The sequence below is a fragment of the Bos javanicus genome, chromosome 2 (assembly GCF_032452875.1).
Source record: "Bos javanicus breed banteng chromosome 2, ARS-OSU_banteng_1.0, whole genome shotgun sequence".
Taxonomy (NCBI): domain Eukaryota; kingdom Metazoa; phylum Chordata; class Mammalia; order Artiodactyla; family Bovidae; genus Bos; species Bos javanicus.
The window spans coordinates 95,689,120-95,695,119 of NC_083869.1; positions in this window are offsets into that span (position 1 = coordinate 95,689,120).

Below are 6,000 nucleotides of genomic sequence, written 5' to 3' on the forward strand. Positions count from 1 at the left end.
ATGGACATCACTAGATGGCCGACACTGAAATCAGGTTGATTATATTCTTTGCAGCCAAAGATGGAGAAGCTCTATACAGTCAACAAAACCAAGACCAGGAGCTGACTGTGGCTCAGACCATGAACTCCTTATTGCCAAATTCAGACTGAAATTGAAGAAAGTGGGTAAAACCACTAGACCGTTCAGGTATGACCTAAATCAAATCCCTTATGACTATACAGTGGAAGTGAGAAATAGATTTAAGGTAGTAGATCTGATAGAGTGCCTGATGAACTATGGACGGAGGTTCATGACATTGTACAAGACCGTCCCCAAGAAAAAGAAATGCAAAAAAGCAAAATGGCTGTCTGAGGAGGCCTTACAAATAGCTGTGAAAAGAAGGGAAGCAAAAAGCAAAGGAGAAAAAGAAAGATATAAGCATCTGAATGCAGAGTTCCAAAGAACAGCAAGGAGAGATAAGAAAGCCTTCCTCAGAGATCAATGCAAAGAAATAGAGGAAAACAATAGAATGGGAAAGACTAGAAATTTCTTCAAGAAAATTAGAGATACCAAGGGAACATTTCATGCAAAGATGGGCTCAATAAAGGACAGAAATTATAGGGACCTAACAGATGCAGAAGATATTAAGAAGAGGTGGCAAGAATACACAGAAGAAACGTACAAAAAAGATCTTCATCACTCAGATAACCATGATGGTGTGATCACTCACCTAGAGCCAGACATCCTGGAATGCAAAGTCAAGTGGGCCTTAGGAAGCATCACTATGAACAAAGCTAGTAGAGGTGATGGAATTCCAGTTGAGCTATTTCAAATCCTGAAAGATGATGCTGTGAAAGTGCTACACTCAATATGCCAGCAAATTTGGAAAACTCAGCAGTGGCCACAGGATTGGAAAAGGTCAGTTTTCATTCCAATCCCAAAGAAAGGCAATGCCAAAGAATGCTCAAACTACCCCACAATTGCACTCATCTCACACGCTAGTAAAGTAATGCTCAAAATTCTCCAAGCCAGGCTTCAGCAATGCATGAACCATGAACTTCCAGATGTTCAAGCTGGTTTTAGAAAAGGCAGAGGAACCAGAGATCAAATTGCCAACATCCGCTAGATCACTGAAAAAGCAAGAGAGTTCCAGAAAAACACTGTTTCTGCTTTATTGACTATGCCAAAGCCTTTGACTGTGTGGATCACAATAAACTGTGGAAAATTCTGAAAGACATGGGAATACCAGACCATCTGACCTCCCTCTTGAGAACCCTGTATGCAGGTCAAGAAGCAACAGTTAGAACTGGACATGGAACAACAGACTGGTTCCAAATGGGAAAAGGAATAAGTCAAGGCTGTATATTGTCATCCTGCTTATTTAATTTATATGCAGAGCACATCATGAGAAACACTGGGCTGGAAGAAGCACAGGCTGGAATCAAGATTGCCAGGAGAAATATCAATAACCTCGATATGCAGATGACACCATCCTTATGGCAGAAAGTGAAGAAGTACTAAAGAGCCTCTTGATGAAAGTGAAAGAGGAGAGTGAAAATGTTGGCTTAAAGCTCAACATTCAGAAAACTAAGAGCATGCCATCCAGTCCCATCACTTCATGGCAAATACCTGTGGAAACAGTGGCTGACTTCATTTTTCTGGGCTCCAAAATCACAGCAGATGGTGACTGCAGTCATGAAATTAAAAGACACTTAGTCCTTGAAAGGTCATGTATGGATGTGAGAATTGGACTATAAATAAAGCTGAGGGCCAAAGAACTGATGCTTTTGAACAGTGGTGTTGGAGAAGACTCTTGAGAGTCCCTTGGACTACAAGAGCTCCAACTAGTCCATCCTAAAGGAGATCAGTCCTGGGTGTTCATTGCAAAGACGGATGTTGAAGCTGAAACTCCAGTACTTTGGCCACCTGATTCAAAGAATCGACACATTGGAAAAGACTCTAACGCTGGGAAAGATTGAAGGCAGGAGGAGAAGGGGACCACAGAGGATGAGATGGTTGGATGGCATCACCAACTCATTGCACATGGATTTGCATGAACTCTGGGAGCTGTTGATGGCCAGGGAGGCTTGGCATGCTGCAGTACATGGGGTCACAAAGAGTCGGACACGACTAAGTGACTGAAACTGAACTGAACCAAACTTTTTGGGTACTCATAAAAGTGCTATATAAATATATACATATATATATACATATTTCAGTAATTTGTACTCAATAATATAAATATCTGATTAATTTTTAAAATAAATGTTTATTGATAATAATATACACTAAGCAGGGCACAAGTGTACAGCTCAAAGAATTTTTGCAAGGTGAACATTCCTTCAGTAATCCCCACCAAAATCAAGAAATAGAAATTAATGTCATCAAAGAACCCTGCCTCAGCTCCTCTTCCTGTTTCTAGTCCCTAGTCTCTACCTAACTTGTATTAGTTTTGCCTGTTTGTGTACTTTATGTCAATGGAATTACAGAGAGCATATTCTTTTGTGTCTATTTTCTTTCAGCCTTATCCTTGTAAGATCCATCCATGTTTTTCCATACAAGTAAACAATAGCTTGTCCATACAAATGAGCAATAGCTTGTTCAGTTTCATTGACTGACTATAACACAAATCATTTACTCATTCTACTACTGATGGACATGAAAGTCCTATTTAAGGATACATTTGCACTCATACCCGTGTATGTATGTATGGAATGTGGGAATATGTATTTTGGCCCGTGTATATAAGCATTTCTGTTGAGTATATGTCTAGGAATGAAATTGCCAAATGATGTAATATACATATATTATCCATATATTTCTACCAAACATCTTTCCAAAACAATTGTACCAAGGTATATTCAGAAGTAAATCAGAGTCCCAGTTGTTCAACATCCTAATCAACATCTGGTATTTTTTGTCAGTCTTTTTATTTTCATTCTAACCATTCTGGTAGATAAGTAGTGATATCTCATTATGGTTTTAGTATATATTTTCCCTGAATATTATTTTGGTTGAGTGCTTTTTAATAAGTTCGTTGGACATTTGAATATTCTCTTTTATGAAGATTTTAAGTCCTTTATCTATTTTAAAGCTTCAGTTAATTAAGACAGTGTGTATTGGCATAAGAATAGACAAATAGATCGATAGAAAAAACAGAAATTACACACAAATACAATCACTTGCTTTGGAATAAAACTGGAAGTGATGAAAAGTAGGGGAAAATGTCTTTACAGTAAATCATATTGCGTCAAAAGGATATTCATACAGAAAAATAAACATTTCAGTCCCTACCTCACACCATAATAAAAAATAAATCCTAGATAGACTGTAGATTTCACTATAAAAAGTAAAGCAATACATTTTTTAAAGAAAAAAAGTCTCAATGACCATGCAGAGAGAAAACATTTCATAAACAGTATATAAAAACTATAATATAAACTACTACTACTACTACTAAGTCACTTCAGTCGTGTCTGACTCTGTGCAACCCCATGGACCGCAGCCCACCAGGCTTCTCCGTCCATGGGATTCTCCAGGCAAGAACACTGGAGTGGGTTGCCATTTCCTTCTCTAATGCATGAAAGTGGAAAGTGAAAGTGAAGTGGCTCAGTTGTGTCCAGCTCCCAGCGACCCCATGGACTGCAGCCTACCAGGCTCCTCCATCCATGGGATTTTCTGGGCAACAGTACTGGAGTGGGGTGCCATTGCCTTCTCCAATAATATAAACATAATATATTAAATATAATATAATATATAAAAATTATAAAATGATAAGTTACAGAGTTTTAAATTTCTGTTTATCAAAAGGCACCATTAAGAGAGTGAAAATACAAGCCACACAAGATATTTATAAGAAGTGTATTTAACAAAAAATTCATATTCAGAACAGATTTAACTTTGCATATTATTCCATAGTATGTATGTGTCATAGTTTATATTTATCCCTCAATTATGATCATTTAGTCTGTTTCTATTAGTTCATTATCTAAATAAGTGTGGTAATGAATATACTTGTACATCTTTGAGTGTTTTCCTAATGAATTACCCAAACATGGGTTACAGAGTCATGGGATAAAGCAGTTTCAAACCACAAAGGCCAATGGAAAGATATTTTTTCCCAAATGAGTTCTCTCCCATCTTGAAAATCTCACTCTGAAACTAACTGTACTCCCTTGGCCTCAGCCTTGCCCAATATATTTTTTCTTTTAAAGACCCTGGAATATCTTAACCAGGGTACATAAGCTTAAGGAGAAGATAAGAATTCTGATGAGGGGGAATAAAAGGACATAAGAAAATGTTTAGGCAAGAGGTTTTCTAATATTCTCTCAAAGATTTTCTTCTTGCCTTCTCAGCAGTTTAAAAGAAATTATCTTTAAGCCCTAGATATTGACTTGAGTAGTATATCTTGTATATCGATATACGTCTTGTATGTTGATGATTGGCAAGTATTCTGGGATCTTTTGAAGTAAAGAATTATTGAATACAAACTTCAATTAAATGATTAAGTTTTTTGGTTACTAAAGAGAGATTGGACATCTATATATTTTAAACATTATTCACTGAAAGTGTTTTTCAAATGTGTATTCATCTACTTTCCCACTTTGGTAAGTACAATATCCTGACTATAGCTGACTATTTCTTTACAGGTGTAAAATCTTAAGATCCTCAGGGTTATAATTTGAATATTAATCTCATCATACATAGCAGTGATATGAAAAGTGTCCCTTGCACATTTTGTCTCATATTAAACTATAAGCTCTTAAGGTCAAGGACTACATTCAAATTCTGATTCTGTCAGGTACAAAGTTTGTGTTCTCTAGTGAGAGTATCTGATTCCCAGGGCTCCCATCTGCAAGCAGAAAGAAACTGCCTAACAACTGACCCAAAGGGAAACGTTGTTGGGAGAATACAAGTTCCTAGTATAAAGTACATGGCACATAGTAGGACTCAGTGAATGTTCCTTTTGCTTCTCTGAAGCAATTTTTCCCAAGTCAAATTTAAATTAGTATAAGCAATAAGAATGATTTCGTTTTCTGACAGTAAGGCATAACAGAAAAAAAGCCTAATTTGATTTTTTTTTTGCCTTGTGAATTACATCTCTCATTTAAAAGGGAAGTGGCACAGAAAATTCCAACATACTGAGATTTTTAATTATTTGTTTCCCATTGTAATCAGGCAAACTTTCAGGCAGGCAGCTTGGCAAAATGTATTACATTTCATTTGCCCCAGCAATCCCACTCTACTAGTTTATCCTAAAGAAATAATTAAGTATGAACAAAGAAGGAATGAAAAAGGATATTCACTGTAAGGTTGTTTATCATACTAAAACCCCAGAAACAACCTAAATCCTCATCAATAAGAGACTGATAAAACACATTTTGGATCATCTGTACAGCAAAATATTATGAAATCTTTAGAAGTAATAATATAGCTTCATATTTATAGGAAGCCCACAAAACATTGTCAAGTGAATAAAACAAGTTAAATATAGTATACATAAACACTTTATCCCATTTTTGTCAAAATGTGTATCTATATGTATGTATGCATAGAAAAAAGTCTTGAAAAATACATACCAACATGGTCATATGTTTATCTAAAAGCAGTAGGATTATGAATGATTTTCTCTTTCTTTTTAATACCTTTGTGTTTTACCATATTCTTTCATAATAAGTATGCATAATTTCTATACTCAAAAAATACTAAAGCTACTTAAAAATTTTTTTTATTTATATGCAAAAAAAAGCCAATTGATTTAAAAAATTAAAACCCATATCTATATGGATCTTATCTCGTTCATCCTCAAACAGAAGGGAGACGTTTCATTATTGCTGTGTGTAGCAGGGTTTCTCAACCTTGGCACTATTGACATTTTTGGCTGGATAATTCCTTGTCATGGGAGATTATCGGGTGCCTTGTAAGATGTTTGGCAGCATCACTGACCTCTACTCTTGTAATACACATCACTCCCTTCCCACCAAGTTATCCAAAAATGTCTCCAGATGTCAACTAAAGGCT